The sequence below is a fragment of the Lutra lutra genome, chromosome 3 (genome assembly GCF_902655055.1).
Source record: "Lutra lutra chromosome 3, mLutLut1.2, whole genome shotgun sequence".
Taxonomy (NCBI): domain Eukaryota; kingdom Metazoa; phylum Chordata; class Mammalia; order Carnivora; family Mustelidae; genus Lutra; species Lutra lutra.
Genome location: NC_062280.1, coordinates 171202405 through 171229099, shown reverse-complemented (window position 1 = coordinate 171229099; position 26695 = coordinate 171202405).

The window sequence follows — 26695 nt, the reverse complement described above, 5'->3', positions numbered from 1 at the left end:
TGGAAAGGTCAACTTCTGGCCAACTTTAAGCCTTTCTTGATTCTTTGGGGATAATTATCAAAAATGGTTTTGTTAATTAAGTCTTTAGGAAAACTCTCATTCGGGCAAAATTCACCTATTTATCATTCTGTAATCTCTTTTGGAACGATTTATAAGAACACCTTGTCTTATAGGTTATCCAGCAAGGGAGAGGGCCCACCCATCCTGTGGACTTTCAAGGTATGATTATTATTCTTATTAATTATTTCTACAGTTCAGAAAATAAATACGTATATATTTAGGAAGAACAAACTGTTTGCTCTAAACTTTGTTCTAAACAGTTACAGCTTACACTAGGAAAACAAAATATATCAGGCCCAAGACACAGCACCCACGGGAGTGGTTTAAGGTCAGAGGTACAGGCCTAATTATTATTAATTTATTTTTCTGGCTTTGCTGTGGGAACCTTGGGTCTTGATTCCTCTGAGTCTTAGGATCATAATATTCAGGAAGAGATTCCAGCCACAGCTCTCATCCTAATCCCTAATTTAGCTCAGGAAACCAATAAGCTACAAATGGACAAACCGAGATGTTTTCCTAACCCTCAGCGGGGACTCAAAGCCCAAGAGTGTCATTCATCCCTGTGTCTCTTCTTTTGTTCTCACTGGGGTTAATACACCTGACAAAGTATCCATGTACCCACAGGAGAGGACCTTTTTCATTGGGAACCAAATATGTTCTCTATTTTAATGTAAAAGTGGAAATATTCTATCTGTGAGTCAAGACAGAGAAGTTTGATACTCAGAAATGCTGGGAAGGAGCTGGAAAGGGTTTTATAAATAAAAGGAAAGAAAGATTTTAAGGAGTTCCAGAAGTTGAAAAAGTACTTCTCTCTTAGGTCTTATTTCTCAAGCCAGAAAAAAAAGTAAAAAATAAAAAGAAAGAAAGAAAGAAAAGTTTAATTTCTAGGCCTCCCAGAATTCCAAAAAGAACACTTCAAATCTTCTTGAGAATGATTCTATAAGGGGTGCCTGGATGGCTCAGTGGGTTAAGCCTCTGCCTTCGGCTCAGGTCATGATCTCAGGGTACTGGGATCGAGTCCTGCATCTGGCTCTCTGGTCAGCAGGGAGCCTGCTTCCTCCTCTCTCTCTCTCTCTCTGCCTGCGTCTCTGCCTACTTGTGATCTCTCTCTGTCAAATAAATAAATAAAATCTTAAAAAAAAAAAAATGACTCTACGAGACATAAAATGGACTTTGTGTTTAAAGCCCTAAGAAAAGAATAGACTCTATGTTTTAATATTAGTAATTAAAAGAGACGACCTTTTTACAATAACAAACCACTCACATTTAAGTGTTGGCGCAATGTCCCACAAATGTATTCTGAATACCTGAGAGGAGAGATGGTTGGCAGAGCTACACCTTCCTCTTAAGGCAAAACATACGTGTTTTTCAAATCAACTTGAATTTTAAGTTTTGTTTATTGACTTCTACTTGGCCTAGATTTTATTTTATGAGTCATTTCACTTCTGCAGTATTTTGAAAACTTTCTTTTTAAACCCAGGTGGTCAACCTTTGGAATAGAAAATATGCTGCTGGGGGCGCCTGGGTGGCTCAGTGGGTTAAGCCGCTGCCTTCGGCTCAGGTCATGATCTCAGGGTCCTGGGATCGAGTCCCACATCGGGCTCTCTGCTCAGCGGGAAGCCTGCTTCCCTCTCTCTCTCTCTCTGCCTGCCTCTCCGTCTACTTGTGATCTCTCTCTGTCAAATAAATAAATAAAATCTAAAAAAAAAAAGAAAATATGCTGCTGAAATTTTAAGCTTTAAACCTCAAATCTATGAAATTCAGTGGTTTTTTTTTTTTTAAACTCAGAAGGTGTGTCCTATAATATTCATTCCTCAAATTCCTAACTTTAGAGAAATGCTTTATTATGTTGCTCTATGTACTATTCCACACACACAGGCATATACATCCCTAACTTCTATAGATATAAATATAGATATATAGATGCATACATGTATGGATATAGATGTCAACTACTCTTATCTATAATCCAGATTTACTGTGATAAAAGTAGTTTTAGTCAAAAAGAAATTATCCAAAACTATTTCTCTCCATTTGCATTACTGATGTGTAAATTTGGTATCTGTATGTAAACTAGAAATCTAATTTTGGTCAGGTGATTATCAATCTGGCATTAAATCAAAATTGCATATTTGGGAAAGGGGAGAGATGTTAGAAATCATGTTCATGAACAATTGCAATTATAATATGGGCAATCTGCTTATATTTTGACCAAGGTTTTTTTTAATAATTTTTTTAACTTTATTTTTACTTATTTTTGTGTCTATTTTAAAAAAGAGAATATCTTTTTTATCTAAGATCTCTGGGTGTAAAGAAGTCAACAGCTAATTGTCAGTCAGTTTCTGAGGAAAAGAAATAAATGCAGCAAACTAAAGACAAAATTCTAATTTTTAATCAGTCGGAGACATCTCCAAAATGTAGACAGGAATAAACACGTAATTTAAAAAATACTGATGTTAGCTTGACAAAATAAATAAAAAATTTCCAGAGGGCTTGGTGCATCTTGTGTGTAGTCATTTCTAGTAGAGGCACACATGTGGATTTGATGAAAAAAAAAGAAAAATATGTTAATGTCATAATAACAACAGTTTCTCATTTTTCCCCTGGTGAAAGAAATATCGGAAGTGACTTCTCCCCACTACTTTGAGTAATGAACCGATCCCAGAATGTCGGAAGGAGAACACAGCGCAACATTCTGAGGAAATGTGGATGGAACTGATGTTCTATCAGATGGGCTAAAAATATCTCTGTGCTAGGAATTCCTGTGTTATCAGACAACATGGGAGCCAGTTTCTTGTCCTATGAACATCGCTGTGCTTTGTGGGAAACAGCCTACCCTTTTCATATTTAAAGCCCATATTGTGCCTTGTCTGGAAATCGGAACAAGACGTGATGCTAAATTAAGAGATGTGCGGCATCTTCTCTCTTGGAATAGAGAATATGCCTGTGATAAATACGTTCTAATATATTTTGAAGAAAACCAAACTGTTACACAGGAAGAGCTTATTTATACTCTCCTGGAGGACAGAGGAAATAATTTCAAAACTTAGGTATTTTTTCAGGAGAAACTGGTCACAAATCTTATCACAGATGATCTGGTAAAAATACTCTCCTTCTTCTTGCAGAGAAAAGATTATGATCATGACTTAAGTTGAAAGGAAACCTGAGTTTGGGCTGATGAAATAAGATGAACTCTGATAAAACTGATCTTATCTGATAAAATCTCTAGGGTGGGAAACCAGTTGCCTTATCAATTCTAAATTATAAGAAAAAGGCCCTGACACTGCAGACCATAAAATTAAGCAAAACATTTTGCACGTGAGAAGAGAATTTTTTAGACCTAGTCCCAAGGCAGATCTGTCATAACTCGGTTAGATTTATCAGTGATGAAATTAGATACACTGGAATCTTCCTCCCACTAGTAATATTTACAGGCAGCATGAATGAACTTCCTGTACAGACTTTTCAACTCTAAGACAATAGCATCCTCTTTCAAAAGATGGCACAAAACACAAAAAGTATATATCCTCATTTGTGCTGGAGGGTTTTTAATTCTGAGACATGGCTTATAGTAATATTCTAAGAGATTTACTAAATTTGGTCTCCAAATTGAAAATTGAATTGTTGTTAATTATTAATGAATGAAACTTTCAGAGTTTGGTTATAATTATTCTTCATTGTCAGTCAGTCATTTTAAAATACTAGAGAGCAGGGTGCCTGGGTGGCTCAGTGGGTTAAGCCTATGCCTTCAGCTCAGGTCCTGATCCCAGGGTCCTGGGATCGAGCCCTGTATCGGGTTCTCTGCTCAATGGGGAACCTGCTCCCCCCCCTTTACCTACTTATTTGCTTACTTGTGATCTCTCTCTGTGTGTCAAAAAAATAAATAAAATCTTTCAAAAGAATAAAAAATTAAAAAATAAAATACTAGAGACTGAAGAATAGTAATAATAATAATGTTATCAAATACTAGATATTTTAGCCTTTTTTTTAAGGACCTATTATTGTTAACTCATCAAACCATCATTTAAAGAAAAAAATGAGAAAGTAAGTACAATGAGTATTGACTGTCATTTTGCAGATAAGGAAACTGAGGCAGCCTGCCCAAGGTTGCAGGAGAGTTCAGGGGCAGAGTCAGGTATTAAAATGAGACAGTTTGAATCTAACAACCATGCTCTCAACCACCAGGGTGGTCTGCTTAAGACCTTTTAAAAGATCATTAATTCCACTTTTTTTCTACCTTGGTGATGAAATCATACATTTGCTGTAAAGCAATGGCTGTCAATTCTCCTTTTCAAAATGTTTCAGTTGAGTGTATATCCTGTGTTCCTCTTTCTCTTTTATTTTACGATTCTGTGTGCCTTTTCTTTAAATAGGCATGATAAAAAATTACAATTGTTTTACCTGAAGGAAAAAAGTTAACAGACAGACCTATTGGGATCACATGTTAATATTTACCTTACTTTCAATTTTTTGGTAATGTGATTATCTTTTTATTATAATGGGATTTGAGAAGTTGTAAGCTCCAGATGTTGCTTTGAAGAATGAAGAGAAAAACTCCATTCCTTGCCATTTCTAGTTCCCGAAAGTTCTCTTCCTTCCCCTTACAGCACTCATTCCTGTGCTGACCAGAGTTTTAAAAAGATTTTTGAATGATTCCAAGTGATTCACAAAGGGGACCCCTGCATTTTTCCTGTTCCCTAAATAGCTTATGGACTTCTGGGTGGGGACAAACAGGAAGAATACTGTCTGTGGAACCTTGCCTAGGTTTGCTGATGAGGAGAATAGAAGCTGCTACAGCTAAAACTAGAAACTGTGATTTCTCCAAAAATGGAAGAACCTTCTGTCAACAATTGCAGTGGGCTCAGATCTAGCTAGACCACCATGGAAGGTAGATATGGGATAACAAATATAGAGACGGGTCATTAACGGCATTCTAGGTACATTCTAATCATTAAGCTGAGCTCAATTCAGTCACCTAAGTTATAGTCTAATCCAATAAAAATTATACATGTTATTGTTCCTTTCTGCTGAAAATTCAAGAGGGAAAGAAGAATATGTTTGTGCTATAACATTATGAACATAAGAAAGTGTTGCAGATGTTTCCATTTTCAATAGGTAAAATATTATTGTTTGGTGTTTTGCTATTTGAATTCAGCAGACAATAGCTCTAACAAGTATATAAATAGACAGTGGCCTTTAGAGCACAATAGATGTGCCTAGGAGAGGTTTGTTCTCTCTGAAGCTAATCTTCAGCAACTGCAAAACAAATTTTCTTTTTTTTTTTAAGTTTATTTATTTATTTGAGAGAGAGTGAGTGAGAGAGACTACAAGCAGAGGGGAGGAACAGAGGCAGAGGGAGAAGCAAGGCTCTCTGCTGAGCAGGGAGCCCAGAGCGGGGCTCCTTCTGGGGACTCCGGGATCATGACCTGAGCCAAAGGCAGACATTTAACTGACGGAGCCACCCAGGCACTCAAATAAAACAAATTTTTCTGTGTTCACTTCATTTCATAAATTTGAAGAATCCCATTCCCCTTTGCTCCCTGTCTGTCCCAAACCTTTGATACCGATTTTGTTATTATGCCACATGAAACAGCCTTTTAAGAAGGATAAATAAAGAGGCTCTTAAATGTACCTGTTTTGTTGGAGTCGTGGACACCCACCATGCGATGTTCTGCTTATGTTCTTCTGAGTCTCCTTAGAGTGCTAGGAGTTTGGTCCATGTGGCAAAAATGACAGGAGATCCCACTGTCAACTATGGCCTTGAATATACCAGATCTGTTCCCAGTAGTAGCGCAGTCTCATTCACACCTGAGGCAAAGGGCTGTCATCCAGTTACCACTCATGTCCTGCCCTGCCTTGGCAGTAGTCACCATACACTGGTGATGAACAGGCAGCCATAGTGGGGGGAGGGGTGCTAACTCCACTCTTTGTGGACACCTGTCTTTGGCGTATCATGGGAATTTGCTAGCTTTCAGAAATTCCAACATGTGCCACGGTTATTTCTGTTTCTAAGAGAGGAGAACTCTTCTCCAACTTAGCAGGACCGTGATGAAAGCGTGAGCGATAGGAGCCCACAGTCATGGTAGCTTCTGTGAGGCACCTAGAGACAAATCATAAAGGTGGAGATGCATAAGCCCTATGTAGGAGCTCAGGGGAACCTTACCTTGGAATGTTTCCCGTATATTTTAATAAGTTTTAATTTTTAAATCTCTTTTTCCAAGGCTATCCTTCTTCCCCAGTTTCAAAACTAACACTGAGAAGCAGAATTTAGTGACATTTCTTCAGAAAACATGTCCTAAGCCCTTCTATGTGACAGGCACTAAAGTAAAGAAGATGGAAAGACAGCTCCTGTCCAGGGAAGTACAGTCTGGTGACATGTCAACAATTTGAACTGAATTAAGGAGAGCAAATCAAGTTTCTTACTTAACAACAGTGACAAGAACAAACAGATTAATTAAATAATCAATAAGAGAATTTTTGGCAGTCTTTCAAATCCAGCAAGCAACAGTACTGAAGTGAAGCCAAAGGTGAGGTAAAGAACCATTAGCTTTTCTTTACTAATTGGATAATACTTCAGGGTTAAAGCTTTCTGGTACTATTAAACATTGGTCTAATCTCTAAATACAAGCTTTGGAAGTCATACTAAGCACGAATGAGATCCTCCAGCAATCATGAAGATGGTGCTAGTATCTGTGTCTAGAAGGGAGATCCGCCAGACAATTCCTGGTTATTATGATTACACTCAATTGTCAGCTCTGGAAAATGTTGTCTTTTAATTTAAAAAACATTCCTTATGGATCCGTAGTTTCTGGTGTTCAATAGAATGAAATTACTTTTGGTGGTGGTTATTTTTAAACAGACTAACATGTTTGAAAATAGGCAAGCTTGGGACGCCTGGGTGGCTCAGTTGGTTAAGCAGCTGCCTTCGGCTCAGGTCATGATCCCAGAGTCCTGGGATCGAGTCCCACATCGGGCTCCTTGCTCGGCAGGGAGCCTGCTTCTCCCTCTGCCTCTGCCTGCCTGTGCTCGCTCTCTCTTCCTCTCTCTCTCTGATAAATAAATAAAATCTTTAAAAAAAAAAAAAAAAGAAAGAAAAGAAAATAGGTAAGCTTATGCACTCAGGGTTAAAATTCCACACACTTTGTAAAGTACCATAACCCCAGGTTTGGGGGTATTTTTGTTTTGTTTTTGTTTGTTTGTTTGTTTGTGTTTTTTTGGTCAGACGGAGAGACAGAGAGACAGAGAGGGAGCACATGCAGAGAGAGAGGCAGGCAGAGAGAAAGCAGGCTCCCCTTTGAGCAAGGATCCCTACACAGGGCTCTATCCCAGGACCCTGAGATCATGAGCTGAAGGCAGCTGCTTAACCAACTGAGCCACCCAGGTGTCCCCCATAACCCCAATTTCTGAAGGTAGTCAGTGTCTGGGAAGAAGTCGGCTCCTTTCTGCACAGTCTGCAGGGGTGGGAGACCGAGAGAGCGAGGAGGGCAAGGCTGCTAGGAGCGGGGCCATCCACAGCACACCTGTCCCTGCGGCCAGTCAGCCAAGGGGCACCTCTTGGGGATGCTCAGATCCAGCCAGGTGGCGCTCAGGCCCGGTCCACAGGCTCGGGCCGCCTTTGCTGCCACTTTCCACCTACCAGGAAGGCCCCCAGCGTGCGGTGGAAGGCCTTCAGGAAGTGGGTCATTAAGGCGGCGTCTGCCAAGCAGCAGGCATCAGGAGCTTGGTTATCTCCCTGACCTAGATGTGTGAGGATCTGATCTGCACCTGCCTCAGATGCCAACCATGTGTTTATACTGTGCAGCGTGCCTTTGAGTCCGGAGCTGTGGCCATGAACCCCGAATGTGTGGGCCGCCAGCTGTCACTGTGTGCTCTCCGAGTGGCTGCTGGGGCCGCTGGCCCCCAGCTGCCGGCAGATGGAAGGCTCCAAGGAAGCTGGACAGCAAAGATCACACCGCAGAACCGGGGTAAGATCTGTGTGTCCATCCCTGGGTCACGCCTCTCAGGAAAGAGACAGCTGGGTCCCTCTCCTCCTAACAGTTTCCATTCAGACCTGGGGTTACGGTTGTTTCCCACTTCACATGTAACATTTGAGTTGCTCTGTCCCCTGTAAGTGGCTCCTTGACTGATGGGCAGAGTCGGATGTTCTACTGCGGACTGGGTCCTGGGATTCATGCCCCACAATGGCAGCTCCAGAGGGGCTCTGGGAATACAGATGACTTCTGCCCGTTCACCACAGTAACACTTCTTATTTGGTAGCCCTTATCTCAGTGCTAAGTCAAGAACAACAACAATAGGAAACACTGACCTAGTATTTATGATGTGCCAGGCCCATTCTAAGAGTTCCCATTTAATCCATGATGTGGTACACTTTCTTGTGGTACCCTCAATTTACAGGTAAGAAACTGAGGCGTAAGAGGGTCTGCGTAATCTGGTAAATATTGTAGTCAGGAGAGAGATTCTTAACCATATGATTTGCTGACTCTTATTTACATAATAATTCTTGATGTGTTTGCTTATCTCCTCCCATTTAGCAATTCAGGATCTTGCATACTTCGATAAATACAGTGGATTAGGAAACTTGGTTTTGAAAATGTTGTATTTGGAGAAAACCTCACTTATGCAATGTGCATGCTGATATCGGAAAGTTCTCTCTTAGACTGTCAAGCTAGATGCAGCCTCCTTTTAAGTTTTCTGTAGAGCTTTATTCACTAGGCAAGATACACCATGTCCTCTTGTGTAACACCCCAAATTTCAAGACCTTTTACCAAAAGTCCCTTTTCTATGTCACAGCTGTCATCATTGTCTCTAGGGCATATTAGCGGAGTAGCATCTTGGAGAAGGCCATGCTCTGCTTTGCTCTCAAAATCCCATAGGAAAAGTCCATCTTCTTTGTTACGATGACATACAAAAATGTACCTCTCTGAAGTGTCCCCAGGCTCCCTCTTTTTCCATTCCCCCACCCTTAAGTTTGAATTCTTATTGTCTCAACCTCTATAACATTTTATTTAAAGTTCTCTTATAGTATGGGGGCACAGAGGAGAAGCAAGTTAGGAGGGAGTTCAGAATAGTTGTCTGGCTTTAGTGTGGAATATTGGAGATGTCTAGTAACAAGAAAAAGAAGGAGAAGGAGAAAGAAAAGAAGAACTTGTTAATGTGCATATCTAGAATTCAAAAAATAAAGATCTGAGCTGTATTTATGGTTTGGGAGTCAAGAGCAGAAAGAAAATCGAAGGCACAGGAGGAGGTCAAATTATTTAAGGAAAATAATCAGCATAAGAAAACTGAGATGGCCCAGGAGAGATCCCCACCTTGAATCACAACCTCCTACAGATTCATTTTATTTATGTCACATTTATTGGGTGCAATTGCTTGAGTTGCTGCGGGACTCAAGCAATAATACATCCTACTAAGACCTCTTTTTTACACTCAAGTTATAAATAAATTTTCAATAATGAGACAACGATATGATAAAAAAGAAATATAAGTAGTATCATTTAGCATTAATGATAAAAGTGTCAGATAAATAAGACTGCCCAAAGGCTGTTGCTTAGAGAAGAGATATTAGATTATTAGGGAATTTTTCTTTCTCCCCAATTCAGAGAGCAAGTATCTTTCATATTCACTATTTTCTCCCTTGAAGCTCAGGAGCAGAAGAGGTTTTGCCCCTCTCAGAACACCCTGCATGCTTACACAGACTTGAAGTTTCCCATGCTGAGTCATCCCGGGAATGTCGCACAAAGCTCATGACTTTCAAAATTCTCAGAAACTAACTTCCGGTTCATCAAACATACGCAGTTTCTAATATACAGCCAGACGTAGTGTATGGATTCTCTCCTGTAATACTCAGCTCCTAATTTTCCATTTAAATTTTCCAAGTATTTACCCTTTCACCTAACAATTTCCTTTTGATTTGATTTTTTTCCCATGATGAAGTCATCTGAGTCATGTTTCTCAAATGTGGCACAAACCACAGAAACCCCACAGATTATCTATGTATTCATGTAATATTAATGGAACACTGAAAGTGTTAAAATCAAAGTCTCTAACATATTTTCATTGATTATCACTGTTCTAATTTCTAAATGTGCATCACCTTAAGATTAAAAATAAATATCTTATCATTAAGGATAAAAAACAAATAGAAAGAAATATAATAAAATCTCTTGTAAATAAAATCATATATTTATATTTTTCCCTTATCCTTCGTTATATTATCCTCACTTTTATTTTAAAGATTTTATTTATTTATTTGACAGAGAGAGAGAGAGAGAGATCACAAGTAGGAAGAGAGAGGAAGGGAAGCAGGCTCCCTGCTGAGCAGAGAGCCTGATGGGGGGCTCGATCCCAGAACCCTGAGATCATGACCTGAGCCGAAGGCAGAGGCTTAACCCACTGAGCCACCCAAGTGCCCCCCCTCACTTTTTTTTTTTAAAGGTTGCTTTTATTTATCTATGTGACAGAGAGAGAAAGCGCCCAAGAGAGAAGACAAGTAAGCAGAGTGGCAGGGAGAGGGAGAAGCAGGCTCATGGCTGAGCAGGAGCCCCATGCACGGCTGAATCCCAGGGCCCTGGGATTATGACCTGAGCCAAAGGCAGATGCTTAACTGACTGAACAACCTATGCGAACCCATATTATCCCCACTTTACCAGTCCTGTCTTCAAAAGAAAAATCTCAACACTCAGAATTTGCTGAGTCAGTTTTTCTGCCTCTTTGCCACCTTCCTACTGGTGTTTTGTTAGCACTAGTCATACCTGCCTCTCTCCCACTTTCTCAGAGAAGACATTCATCTCCACCCATCTTCCCTCAACTTCCAGCTTCCTGTTGCTCTCTCCAGACACTGCTGCTGGAAGCCATCTTGCTACTCTGGATCAAAGAAGGAAAGCGAAATCCATCTCTCTCCCAGTCCCTTTCCCACCTCCTCCTCCCTCCCTTCTTCCCCTCCTCCTTTTCTCCCAACTACCTTGGAAAAGCAATTGCATAGGAAATCAGAAAGACCCAAACAACAATATTTTCCAAATTTAAGCAAAATCATAAAAGACATCTTATGTTTGCCTTGGGATGCAAGGAACAAATGGACGTTCATGTGAGAAAAGCAAATACAATGTTTTAAGAAAAAAAGAAATCAGAATGTAGCTGGACTAGGCATTATGCATGCCTTACAGGGAATCCCTTATGCTTGACAATCGGATGCTATAATCTATGGATCTCATACTCCTAGCTCATTCTAGAACACATTCTAACTTACTTATTATTCCAAAATTTAGTTTCTTGAACTATTCTTACTGTTCTATACCTCATTCTTTACCCCATTTCTCATGACTCTCTTTACTACAAATGTCATGGCCCAAATTGCCATGTTACTTTCCCTTATCTTTGACTAAACAGATATCCATGCTTTCAGTGATTAACAAATATTTATCAAGAATTTACCATGTACCAGGCACTGTTTTAAGTGTTAGGCCTACAGATTTCAACAAGACAACTCACAGTCATATTAATAGATATACAGCGTAATAGAAAATATAAAACTGAAAACAAATTAATAGGTATAAGGTAATAGAGACCTAAGGTGTAGAAAGATTATCTTAGAGCGTGTTCATAGGGACGCCCTCTCTAAAGAGAAGACATAAGAAGAAAGACTTTAATGAAGTTGGGGGTTAAGACAGTCAAAAGTCTGGGGGTAGCACATTTTACTCTGGGGGAGTAGAGTGTGGTGCAGCAAAAAGAAGGCCCCATGGAAGGATTAATGTTCGGGGATCAGCAAGGAAGTCAGTGTGATTGGAGTTGGGTCGGGGAAGGATAGGAAAGGAGGTTAGAAAGCTCACCAGGACATATCATTTAGGCCCATTTAGGCAGTGACAAGGAGATAGAAATTTATCTGCAGTTAATATTTGGAAATATATTTAGACTGTATCACCTACCAGAAGGCACTGAAAAGTCTTAAGCAGGGAAATGACTTGAACTGAACTGAACTATTCATTTGGCCTCTGGGTGGAGTATGGAGAACTGCCTGCAGGGACAGCAAGACAAGAAGACCCCTCACAGCATCCCTTTATCTCCTGGTCACAGAGCCTTGGATGGTTCTCAGATGTAGTGGCTCTAACACTCCATCTTAACAACTCACTCTCTGTCCCCCTTGAATGACATCCTCATGCCTCACTCCACCTGCTTCCTCAAACCCAATACTCTGCCATCCTCCATTACCGTCAACAGGGCATTCCTCAGTTGGTCCCTGCTACTGGAGAACAATCCATATCCCCACAGTCAATTTGCACTCATGGGGGTAAACTCTATAGCCTCCTTTTTACCCAAAAAATCCCACCAGTGCTAGAACCTGTTCATTTCTTATATTTGACATTCATCATTTTTTGGTGGACCTAGAATTTTAAGCTCTCTAAATTTCAAACACCCAAACTCAGTGAGCATGCATAGAAACACAATTTTGTTTTTAGTATTGACTTTAGAAAGTTTTAAATACAGCGAATGTTCTTTCCTCAACTTTTATATCAATTTTAATGAGCTGCACAAACTCACTAGAAAATGAAGATGTCAGTTCCTGAAAAGTCTTGGAATTTTGCCTTAATCCATAGCTCGAAAAGGCAAGCAGGAATGTTACAGAAACATTCCAATCGATTTTGCACAGGTCAGGGAAAACCACGTTTTTTCAAACATCTTCAAACATCATGTTCCTTATTTATTTACAACACCAGATATGCGCAGGCTTCTGGTGTTGATGGAATGCAGCTGACCCCGTAGAAATATTTCGGGCTGCTCAGTTACACTTTGAAGTCATTAAAATTTTCCAGAGCAAATATCCAAAATTTCTGATAACACGAGGTACGTAACATACAGCAAGCACACTAGGTTAAAACAGAGTCAAGTTTGTAGACGCAAGATGGTAGTTTTCAGTTATAAAAGCTACTACTATTATCCTTACTGAATAAAATGAAAGTGGCAGAGGAGGGGGAGGCTTTGAAAGCAGGATAAGATTCCTCATGACTTCCCTTGTGAACGTGGGCCTTCAGATCAGCCTGCAGTGGACATCAGAGGGATTCACGTTACCCCAGTGTGATAAATAATGAAACACAATGCATAATTGTCAGCAAGTTCTTAGAACCTTCTCAGACCCAAGCTACCATGCAGAATGCATTACCTCAGGCTCCACAGGGTCACGAGGGAGGTAACCAAGTGTTGAGAGGAGTAAATAGACAGTATTGTACCAAACTCCTGTCGTTATAACAACCCTCTAGAAAAACTGGAATTCCATGTTGCTCAGCTGCTTTCCCAACTCTGTTGGGAAAGAATAAATGGACTTTGCAAACAGCAATCCTGAGCGTGTAAATTTAGCTTCTACTCTTAGTTTGACCATAGACCTGACTGCTTAACTTGTGAAATAAATACTTTATCTTTTATTCTCACTTAACCTGAAAATATTTTCGTAATGTGGAAAATGCATGACAAGATGGAATACTTACCAACGAGAGGTAAGGACATGGAAGGCCCAATTATGTTGTAGCTGTTTAACCATGAGGGACTCTGGTACCCAGAACAGAAACAGAACTGAGTGCTTCTGTTGAGACAAATGCCAAACTCTCCTACTTTGGGGACCAGGGAGATATCATAACTTTAAAGATGTCCCAAACTATGGACAGGTGAGGGAAGTCTGCTTCCTGTTCCTCCTGCCTGTTCAACTTCGAGGGGGATGTGGGACCTGAAAAAAATGAATGTCATTTCCCAAAGAGCCCAACTAGTTTTCAGGAGCCGTTCACAATTGTATCCATCTAGCAGTGTACAGCAGTTAACACAGCACCAGCTCAGGAGGCAGAAGATGTGAGAATGGCCATGACTCACCAATGACTGGCTGATTATGTGACCAAAAACCTTGGCTAATTGTCCTATTTAAGATCATTCTCCACTCTTCCTTAACTCCCGAAATGCATTCTCTTTATTTGTTTTGTAATAATACAACTTATAATGATTTTTACTTCCTTACTTGTCTCTACCTCCAATACATAAATTACATAAAGGCAGAGAGCATGTCTGTCTTGTTCAACTTTCTGTTTTCCAGTCCCTGCCTGGCACTTGTCTAGTACAAAATAAAAATTTAGTGAATATCTGTTGAATGAATGAGTGAATGAATCTTTGAACTCATTTTTCTCACTTGTGAATTGGGGGAAGGGAGGGTACAATCTGCTTCACAGGGTTTTTATAATATCAAATAAAATAATACATCTAAAACATATTAGGAAGGAAAAGTATGGTGAAAATGAGCTGTTACTATTTACTTCACAGGAACATCTTACTCCAGAGAAAATAGAATTCCTTTATCTATAACCAATAAACAAATATTCTTAATGTTGTTTACTGTAACAGAAGGCTGCTAAACATAGGTTTCTGGTAAAGTAGCATTCAAAATTTTTAAAAATAAATAATTTAATTACAGTAGGCAAGTAGATGGGAGAAAATTGCTTATTTTCTATTTTAAGACTTTAATTGATATAGTATTTGACTTAATAGAATGCAATACCACCATCAGGCAATCTTTTATCTGAGTTCAGACACAATTCTTGATGAACTGAGAGAATGAAGTTGAACTACCTATGGCACACCATCTTTTTGTCTCACATTTATATGAAAATGCATTTGGATGACTTTTTAGTCAGAAAACAGATGTTCAATTTGAATTCAGTATCTCTTTGGAAAGGAAAGACATTTAAAATACAAACAAGTGTTTTTAAGCCACATTTGCTAGTGATGGACTATTTAAAGATTTCCTAAGAGCCTTGAATAATAAGACATGTCATCCAAAAAAATCTTTGTTGTTCCTTTGGGAATTCAAACTATTTAGGGTTACATAATATTACTTCAATACATATGTAGTTGACTGTTAATAAACTGCACAAATGTCACCATTTCAACTAGATATTCTCAGAAGAAAACATAAATATCTAAGATAGGAAAATAATTTTATTGCCACAACAACCCCAGCCAGATCTATGCTTATCTATGTTGAAAGACCAACTGCGTAAAGAAGTTCCAAATTTTATTTTTAGGAGACTATAAGAAAAGCATTCCAAAGGACATCCATGGGACATTTCTCCCACGTTTTTATTTAAAATTGTTTCATTGCTTGAGAGTTTAGTTATTTTGTGCATTCTGAATAATATCATTTTGAGAAATGCTTGTTGCAATGAGTTGTATTTTATCATTAAAATCTGGTTCGAGTCAATTCAACTCCATTGAAGAGAAACATTTATTGAGCACTTACTACAAGTTAAGCATTGCTCTAGATATAGGGTAGGGGATAGCACAAAGAAGTTTGCACTGTAGTGGGAAGAAAAATATATACTTGATGTCGGGACAATATAGTTTGTGCAACATTAGAAGGATAGACTGACTTGGGGAGGAGCTCCACTTCAATGTCCTCAAACTGAGCACATTAAGAAATGCTTCCTGGGGCAAGTCCATCCTCCCTGTGTCCTGGAGGCCAGATTCTTACTCAACCCCATATGGTCATTATGATCAAGCAATTCCATCACGTTCTCTACCAAAGCATTTCCTGATTACATTTTAAAAGCCCATTTTCAATATTTCGATCTTTACATTTCCCCCTCTCACGTTCTCCCTGCCTGTGTAATGATTCCAGGCACAAAAGTTCCAACACACACAGATCAATAATCTATCTGCTCACTGCTCCTACTTTTCATGAAAGGAGCTAAAAGAATGAAGTTTGGTTTGCCTTTGCTTTGCTCTCATGATTGCTACTCGGGTTGCTGGAACCTCCAGGACACATTTAAAGGATCCTGGAGTTCTGGACGATAACAGAATTATATTTACTAAGCCTCTGCCCAGTTCTCTGGTTATTCTCATCACTGCCCTCTTTCCTCACTTGACTGTTTCTCCTCGTGTTCTAGGCTTTGATCACTCTGCCTACACACAACTGCAGGATTCTGGGACATTCTCATCCTCCTCAAAAAGGGTGAGAAACATGAAACACAAAAAGAGTATTTTTGACTAATGTTCATACTTATCTCTAATGCTTACCTTTCACAAAAGCTAAGATCAAAACATTCTTGGCTTCTGACACTTTGCACAGCAACAGCTAGTAGTGGAATAGGCTGAGAAAAAGTAGCCAGTGATTTATAAGTTGTGAAAACTGGCAGTCTAGTGATGATTCCAGGAGGACTGTAAAGAAAATGGTAAGCAAAACTTTTTGAGCCTGAGGACATGTGCATTTTTTTGGAAGAAAGATCCATAGCTCTCCTCAGATTCTCAGAGCCATCTAGAACATGGGAAAATGGCTAAGAGTCAGTTGATAGGAAGTCATGATGCTCACATAATTCAGAGCTCTTAATCATCTATATAGTGATCCATCTTTCATCAAGTCCTCCTTTCTCTTTCAGTACTTATTTATTTTTTCTTTCTGGTGTTAATTTTTGCCTCCTACTATTCATGAGAGCAGCAAAGGAGCCAAAAAGCACATAGGTGAAAGCAAATCTGCATGAGACTCAAGGAATGATGGAGGGTGACAGAAAAGAGACTTAACTACAGAAGGACCTATATTATCCATGCTCTTCTTCATGTCCCTTCATCAGTAATTCGGAGTGCCTGTGGAGGATCATGTAGTTCCTCCTCCCCTGAACAATGCTTTGCCCCCACGAATATTGCCCTTCAGCTGCAAGCAATGCACAGCCATCTTGTAAGTATATATTCTATACTGCACCCCCTCAAAGCACTCAGATCAGATGGGAACAAAGTAGGAAGATGGCAGTATTTTGGAAAACACACTTGAGCATAAATCTTCACATGTACATGGAGTTCTTCCACCACAGCCCTCACCTCAGGATGGCTTGTTGCTTGAAAGCCTTGTAGAACATCTTCAGAACTCGTTTAGACTTATTAGTACAAAGCAAAGGTTCTCAACATTGGCTACATTTTGGAATCCCCAAGGGAGTTTTAAAAATGGCTGACGCCAACATTCCAACATGAACATTCTGATTTAATTCTGGGCTAAAGCAATGGTTCTTACTCTAGGTCATGTATCAGAATCACCTTCTGGCCTACATAGTATTATTATCCCCAAATTACAGGCTTAGAGATTTAAGTGATGCTTTTGCTTCTCAGTTTCATAGAATTTGATGCCTAAATAAATTGTAAATTACTAGTTAGCACTGACTTTCAGGACAAAAAAAAAAAAAAAAAAAGTCAGAATCCTGACCCTTATGTCTATAAATGCTAAGTGTTAACTGCTTACCTCTAGTGAATATGTTAAAATACCTGTCTGTTAAATCTGTTTTTTGTATCACATGAATCCATTGCCTTCCAAACCTCAAAGCCCATGGTGAGAAAGAGACTTTCCTTCTAAAAGTGTATTTCTTTCTTAGTTCCCCCAGTAGGACTAGAGGAGAACACTTAAGATGCAATTCCAAGGAAACTTACAGTGACTCAAAATTTCTAGAGCAGTAGATTCATGTTTAAAGAAAATGTACACACATCATCCAGTCTGTACTGACAGAATTCATTGTTTAATGATTTATCAATATTATATTATTACAACTGAATCCATATTGACTGGAAAAAATGTATTCACCCGAATCACAAAGACGCTATTGTTGTGGTCTACAATGGTTCCCTGAAGATGTTAATGACCTAGTCCCTGGTACTGATGACTATGTACTCTTACGTGGCTGAAGAGACCTTGTAGACATGACAAAGGTTTCAAGAACCTTGAGATTGCAAATCATCCTGAATTATCTGGATGGACTCAATCTAATTGCATGTGTCAGTAAGTGTAGAAGAGATAGATAAGGGGACGTGAGAGATGTGGTTTGAAAAACTACATCTACTCATCTTTGCTGATATTGAAGACAGAGGAAGGAATAATTAGCCAAGGAGTGAGGGCAGCCTCTAGAAGCCAGTAAAGGCAAAGAGTAATTTTCTTAGAACCTCCAGAAAGAAACACAGACATGCTGTCACCTTGATTTGAGTCCAGTGAGACTTCTAATTTACTGTACAACAATAAATTTGTGCTGTTTTAAGCAACCTAAATGTGTGACCCTTTGTTCTGGCAACAATAGAAAACAAATAAAGATACAGTCCTTGTTCTGCCATCAAATCACTGTTAACTGAAATCTTCACCATTAAAGAAATTTTCAGATCACAATGTCTTCAACTCTAAGTGGAGATGATGTTGCAGTTTTCAGAATAAATATATCCCTTTATTAATTCTGGTGGTTTTTATTAATTATACTCTACTCTTTACACCCAGCTAAAACGATCATCAATTGTAACACCAGTGGTTATATGGTCATTTGTTTAAATTCAGCCATTATTTGAACTCCATTTTTATTGTTATTTCAATGGTCCATTGACTAAATTTTCACTGAGGGCCTATACCTGCAAGGCATTTCCATTAGATATAGATGGAAGTTTCTAACCTATAATTACATATTCCATAAAATAGTGTTTTTGATCCCAAATAGAAGAAACTTAAGCCATTTTCTTGATTTTTTTCTAAGTTCCATCTATGTAGCTAGGACTATTGAATGGTTAGTAGTTTCTTCAGCTCTTGTTTATTTAAAATAAGAATATGCACCATGAATTTAAAACACTTATTTTACAACATTGATAAATTTTAGAAAATAATAAAAATGCAAAAATATTTTGAAGCAAAAGTTTAGTAAAATTTATTGTGACCATTGTTGAATATTAGTGTGGCAAATTATATATAAAAATAAGGGAGCAGTAGGTGGGGTTATATACAGGCAGAATTGGTTGCATATTGATGTTGGGGCATGGATTTATTGGGGTTCATTATAATCTTCTGCTTTTGTGTAGGTGTGAAATTCTCCACAAAGTTTCTAAAAATACTACACATGAGAAAGTATGACCATGCATTTTTTAGTTAATGCCAATTTAAAAGAAAGTTGAAAACAACTAATTTTTTTCTATAAATTGATTCTGAAGTCTGTCCTCTCCTTTTTATTTTACCCGTCCCTCTAAATAAGATATTTATTACTTGGTCCCTAGATTCCTGCAATCAACTCCTACCTAGTACCCTTTATTTCAACATCTCCCCAAATCCATCCCTCTACAACAGTCGTGCTATGCTTTATGCTATTCTAACACTGATAAACATTTTAAGGATATTCTGTATGTAAATTCCTCTGTCTTATTTTTAAAGTTTTCCCACCCTTTTGGTCCAAACTCTTTATTTCATTTCTGTCTAACCCAACAGATTCTAGAAAGTCCAGTTTCTTTATTGTTCCAAAAATGCCATTCATTCTTGTTACACATGGACAATCTTTCTCCTCTCTCTGTATTCTAATTCTACAAGTCTCATAAGATTGTTTCATTTCCCTGAATAATTATTTAATTTTTGGACATTGACATAAGCAGATTATAATATATATATATGGATATATATAGATATATATAAGCAGATTATATATCAGATAGATGTATAAATTATACAGATTACATATATAAATAAGCAGATTATAAAAGATATATAAAATTATATCATATGGATTATATATATATAAATAAGCAGATTATAAAAGATATATATATGGATGTATACACACACACACACATAATATATATACTTTTTATCTTAATAGGTCTATGGTATTTACTTAATTTGACCAACTTGAGATGTCAATTACTGAGGAACTGGTCATTTGAATATGCAAAATGAAGGGACCTAATAGAGTTCTTTGCTTTCTTCAATCTACTTTTTGGCATTAAATCTAAACCAAACTTGATAAATTCTATAATTTTGAGGTATTACATAGAGTGTAATTTTGAGGTATTACATAGTGTTTTACTTTTTGATTGTTTCCAAGTATCTCTAAAGATAAACAAATAATAAAGATGATGAAAATATGTAAGATAGATGTTTTTATTTCTTTCTCTTACAGTTTGGAATCCAATGCCCCTTTGAGATGTTTTTTTTGCCTGCTGAGGACTAAGGCTGCCTAGAAAGTGTTGAGCTGGCTGGCTCCCTAAGCATTTACTTTGGGGCCATTATCCCTTGTACAGTGTTTTCCAGAAAGCCCTACTTGGGTTAACCTCAAAGGAATGCAGTTTGCCTGGGGCCAAGACCTCTGCAGCACATCCATGAAAATCAGCAATGTAACTGGGTAAAGAATATCAATCTACAGAGCAATACAAGGGCCCCTTGATAAGATTAAAAAAAAAAAAATCTTAGGTCCAGGGCGTCATGAGATTCAGGGTAAAATTGGATTTGTACTTTAAATTGCAATCATATTATCAAATAGTGGGTCTCTGTCCTCATTAAAAGATTCATACAGAATGTTTGTACTCTAGAAATGCTAAATATTACAGTACTTTATATCAAGTTAAATTGGCTTTTGCATATGGGCTTTACCATTCTTTGCTTTTCTTGAAGACTTGGCTGCTCAAATAGACAAAGACATAGGAAAATTTGTGAACAACCTTGGAATTTATGTGCTCATAGGCTACTTTGAAAACCTCTATGTAGTCTGGGAGTGACTTCCACACACAATTTAATAAGCTCCCTCTCCCTCATTCCCTTCCCTTTTGTTTACAAACTCTTCCTTTAGCATCTCTGAATTACTCTTCTTTTTCCCCTACCTCTTTTACGTCAAAATGCTTTCTCCATTTACCCATTCATAGGGTTTTTTAAAGACTATGGTCCTTGACCCAAGACCCAATAAGCTCTTCCACTCTGCTCACTTTTCATTTCTTTTCTACCTGATCCAGTTACCAAGCACCCCATGTTCTCCCAACCAGCTCTCTCCTGGTCTCATTCCCTGAAGTTTTGTGCTCAGATAACCCTGAGATACTTTCTCACTCTTACTCTCAATACTTATTCTTGCTGGTGAGGATGTGGAGCAACAGGAATTCTTATGTACTGCTGATGGGAATGCCAAATGGTACAGCCACTTTGGAAGACAGTTTGATAATTCTTACAAAACTAAACATACTCTTACCAGGTGATCCAGCAATCATGCTCTTTGGTAATTATTCAAACAAATAGAAAAGTTACATCTACACAAAAACCTACACACGCATGTTTACAGTGGATTTATTCATGACTGTCAAAACATAGAAGCAAACAAGATGGCCTTCAATGGGTGAATGGGTAAACAAACTGGTATGATGGATACATTATTCATTGAAGAAAAGAAATGAACTACCAAGTTTACTAAATAAATGAGGGAACAAATGAATAGTGTGGCAATCACTATGTCTTACCTCTAAAAGTATACTTTTTCATCTTTGTGAGAACACTATAAATAATAAAGAAAGCCCAGTTTCTACTCTGACTTCCACTTTCATTAATTCCATCTCACCAACAATTTGACTGTAGTTTTCTTAGCAGTAAAATGTAGAGTCATGACTGCCACAATTCCTGAGATTGAACAAAAGAAACCAGAACATCAATATTTGTAAAATAAAGATACTTAACTCACATAGACAGGGGCACAGTAGCTATTCTAAACCTTTATTTCAATATTCATTACACTATTCAATATTCATTATAGCCAGTCTTTCTTATTTTAGTTTAGTTTAGTTTAGTTTAGTTTAGTTTTTTGGTTTTAAAAATATTTATTTATTTGAGGAGAGAGAGCAAGCAGGTGGAGGGGGAGGGAACAGGGGAGGAAAAAGAGAGGGGGATGGGCAGAGAGAGAAGCAGACTCCCCTGCTGAGCAGAACCCAACCCCATGTGGGGCTAGATCCCTGGACCCTGAGATCATGACCAGAGCTGAAGTTAGACACTTAACTGACTGAGCCACCCAGGCACCCCAGTACTGTCTTGATAAGCTCCCACTTCATTGAGAAGATAGAAGCCACCTATCAATGTGAACTCCTTCAGGTTCCCTCATTATCTATCATCCATTGAAAATCTCCTTAAAAACCAGTGGCATATGAAGGCAGGGAGAATTGCAGAAGTAACAGACATTGAGCACCTTCTCAGGTACCACGCACTACACCGCGCAATTACTCCCAAGCTCCAATAAGAACGTGGACCTCTGGGAAACTATGTGGGTGTCCAACCCAAGTTAAAGTCTATTTTTAGAACAGAGATTTGAGCCAAATTTCTTGGACTCCCAAACCCAAGTATGTGATTTCCACACCATTGAGTCTATTCTAAAATTTTTTTGAACCCAAAAGAAATGTACTTTAGTCAAAAGCAAATCTTATTTCCACCTTTCTAGAAGATTTTTATTCAGAACTTCAGACACTTGGGCGAATTGGACTAGTTGATCACTGAGTGTAATAGTAAATGTGATTTGGAAGGCACCATTGAGTAGTCCAGTTAAGGCTTAGATATTTTTAGGACAAAAGCAGTTAAGTATTCTCTCATAACCAGTAACCACTCCTTTCTAATTGCTATTAAGAAAGTAAGAAGTTAAAAAAAAAAAAAAAAGAACGTAAGTAAGAAGTTCACCAGATATTATTGGCAGACATATGTTTAGAAGGTTCTATTAAAAAAATTTGAGTTGGTTATCCAGATAGGAAATCCAATTTAAAAAAAAAAAAAAAAGCAAAACAAAACCCCCAAACCCAACCTCTTTATTCTTTTTTTTTTTTTAAAGATTTTATTTATTTATTTGACAGATAGAGATCACAAGTAGACAGAGAGGCAGGCAGAGAGAGAGAGGGAAGCAGGCTCCCTGCTGAGCAGAGAGCCCGATGCGGGACTCGATCCCAGGACCCTGAGATCATGACCTGAGCCGAAGGCAGTGGCTTAACCCACTGAGCCACCCAGGCGCCCCGCAACCTCTTTATTCTTAAATGAATATAAAGACAGCATTAAATCAATGAAGTTATCATTAGTGTCATTATTACTATACATGTGGCCACAATAACAAAGGGCTTAAATAAATCCCAGTTTAAATACATATTCTTTAATCTGTCACACTTGGAATTGTTAGCAATGTTGATTTTAATAGAGTGTCTTTTTATTTAGAAAAGCTTACCATAATTATGTTGAGGCTTTTAAGCATGGTCTTAAATTGCCTTCTCTATCCTGCATCCCCATAGGACTTGTTTGAAATTTTCTTTCAAGTAAATGTTCATTTTAAAGAACCATTTCTCACTCTTGCATGTGTGGCAGTAAATCATTTGTATAAACTTGAAACAGCCTGGTGTGATTTTTATGGAAATAACAGTGGCAGTTCAACAATGGAACCCAGGGTGGGAGTACCGGCTGTTATAAATACATCACTAATAACGTCAGTGCATTTCCCTTGTCTTCCACACAAGTATCTCTGGGGAAATAGCAACTCTGCTACATGCTAACCTGAATTCCTGTCATTGTACCCTACACATCAGTCTCTCGAGTCTCCGGCTTATGGCTTATGGCTGAGGTTATCATCTCAGTGAGCCATACATGGCCACTGGCATAGATTGGAAATCAAAAGAAAGGATTTTCTTTTTCTTATATAGGAGAGACAAATGATTCATGAGCTCAGCAATAAATCATAGTGAATCAAAACAAATGAGCAGTAGGGCAAATCTTAGCTGGAAAAACTGGAGGTTTCCAGGGAAAGCAGTATTAAATATAAACCCTTTCCTATGTGTTGATAACTACATTGGCTTCATGATTCTAAACCACTGAAAGTGATGACAAATCTAGCTTTACAACAGGCCAAATGCATCATTTCCTTCCCTTTCCCCTCTACACCACACCCTCCCCCACGCCAGCATTTAAGAAAAAAGCTGAGGACAGCAAACACAACCAGATTATACTCTAGAACTTCAGTCTGGCTTCTCTGAGATTTTGGCCTTTTTTTCAGATAACTGTTTTGTAGGGAAGCAAGTGTATGATTTCTATGTAGGACTTGGGACTTTGCTTTCTGTGATGTTTCTACATGGATACAGTAGTTCATATACTTGTAGCTTTTAAGAGTCTTACTTTTTAATTATCAATGCTTTGCACATGATTCAGGATTCATGGCACATAAACCTCAGGGAATGACTAGTAATGCCAAACAATGATAAAGCATGACTATCTGAGTCTGATTAACTCCAACAATTGTGTCATATCTGAATCTGGTTCTGGTGCCTGCTTTGTCTCTTCAGACTGCTTTTTTTATTTCCTTAGTTTTCCTGTGCCTTATAGTTGGTTTGTTTTGTTGTAGCTAAACATAATATATCAGATAATAGGAACTGAGAGAAATAGGCCTTTAGCGTGAGATTTTTGATTAACCAATTCAGAAGTTGGGCTATCTTTAGTACTTGCTGTTACCATAGGGGACAGAGGCTTGAAATCCCCCTCGTATCCTTGATTCTTGTCTCCTCTCTTGACTTGGGCTCCCCTAAGTATTCTTCCTGAAAGACATTCTGACTTTCGCAGCTCTCAGCTCTAATTCACTGCTGTTAATAGGGAACTCAGTTTACGCGACTTCTCTGCTAGGGAAGAAGATATTGGCTATGCCTATCCGGATTTACCTACCTCTCCAGATTTTAGTGTGTCAGATTGTCCTATGATTTGAGTTATCTGATGGGTTCTAGAAAAGTTGTTGACTTTCACTTTCTTTGCCTTCCTCTTGCTGTAAGGATGGGAGTAATAACTTCCAAACACTTTTCAAAATATTGGCGCTGAAACCGTAAGTCCACCTATAGTCTCAGAAATAAGCAAATAGGTTCATTTGTTTCTTTAATTTTGCTTTTAGCCATAGCAAGAAGAATTTCTATGTTTTCAAAATTAAAAATGAAAATCAAGTATATAAACGCGCACACACACACACACACACAAATCATTAAAGCTGAAAGTCTCTGAGATCAAAGGTATCAAGACAGGACAGCACTATCACACCCCCTAGTTGTAATTCAACACCCTTCTAAGACAAAGAGCATTGAGCTCACAGTAACCCCAAAGCATTCACTCAGTCATTCAACAGCTGTACCCCCTCCAAGATCTCACACTTGGAAATTTCCCTATCAGAACACAAAACCCTTCAGCCCACCAACACTTCCACTTCTTTACTCCAGGCAGCTATATCCTGGCTTTTTAAATCCACTCCATGGCCTAATAGTTAGGTTAAATTCATCTTAGTTTCTGGGGTTGACTCCCACCCAACTTGTAAGCACCAATCCTCTAATATCTAGCTACAGTTGATGATTTGTTGTTCACTAAAATATGCCTTTGCTCTTTCATTCATGTAGCTTCCACTGTCTGGAAATCTCTTCCACTCTACCTTTTGAAGTTCTATTCATTATGAACCCACTCAGTTCTATGAGTTTATAGACTGTCTATAAACTACACAGCCCCTTACTTATACCTCTATTATGCACTCGCCATATTCTGCCTTTTATTTAAATTTAAGTGTACCAACTTTGTCACCTCTAGAAAGTGAGTTCTAATTTCTCTAATTTCATGTGATTATACATGGTGACGTACACGTGGTAAAAAAAAATAATCAATCTAATGCATAAAACAAAGATATTAAGTTTGTACTGGGAACAGTGAGTTACTAAGGCTCATTGAGTTACAGAATTTCAGAGTTAGGAATTGCAGCATGTCCAAAGCAACATATTAGATGAATACACTCAGGGAATGGGTTCTACTAATAACAAAGTCCCTGTTTTAGATTGGTTCAATATCCAGAGCCAAGAATTCTCTAACTCTCTTTGAATGACATTACTCTTGGAGTATTGTTGCTCATGCTGGGGCTCCCTGAGCAGAGAGCCAGATGCGGGGCTCGATCCCAGGACCCTGGGATCATGACCTGAGCTGAAGGCAGAGGCTTTAACCCACTGAGCCAACCAGGCGCTCCCTCATAGACCATCTTTCTCTTCAATCACACAGCCTGGTAAATCTTCCCTAAATTAACTCCCGTAAGATTAGCATTTTAATCATCCCAAAGATGAGGAAATTTGAAATTTTCAAGATTTCACTTTGTCATCTGTTTAAGTGTGGAATAGGACAGGTTGTTCCGTGAACACTGTTTAGATTCTCTTAAGTGATCAGTTAGCCTGAGCTTGACCATCTCTAGTGAGTGTCAGGGTTTCATCCTCTCAGGTTTTCTGAAATTTCCTGTGTCTCTATCAAATTTGTTAGAATGTAAAAGAGAAGTTCTATTATAGAAAAGTTAGCAAAGTACTGGTAACTGTCTTTTTATAAACTTTAGAGAAAAAAATTAAAAGAAAATTTCTAGAAACTTTCTAGACAAATCTATTTGCTTATTCAAAAACAACAACAAAAATTATGGATATGTTTCAGATTGCTGGAATCAAGAGATAAATAAATAAATAATGAAGCTGGAAAAGTCCATGGAAGAAAAGTTAAGATAATGAAGGGGAAGTTGAGGTTTCTATGAGGAAAGACCAAAAATAATTAGATATCATAAATCCGGAATGATAAGGGCCAAGAGGAAGATGTGATAAAAATGCAAAAGTCACTAGGTTATTGAATAGACCAAACATGGCTGAGTGACTAAATTTTAGAACAATAAACTAAGGAATATCTTTTGAAGTTTCATTGAAATCAAAAGCAGTACTATTTAGGAAATATTTAAACTGGTAAAATTACCTCAGTAGACCCACAGGGAAATTAAATAGGCTAAGCTTGAGTTTCAGTAAAGCAATACATGAATTCTAAGGATTATAAAGAAAAGGATGAAATCCACGTGTATGT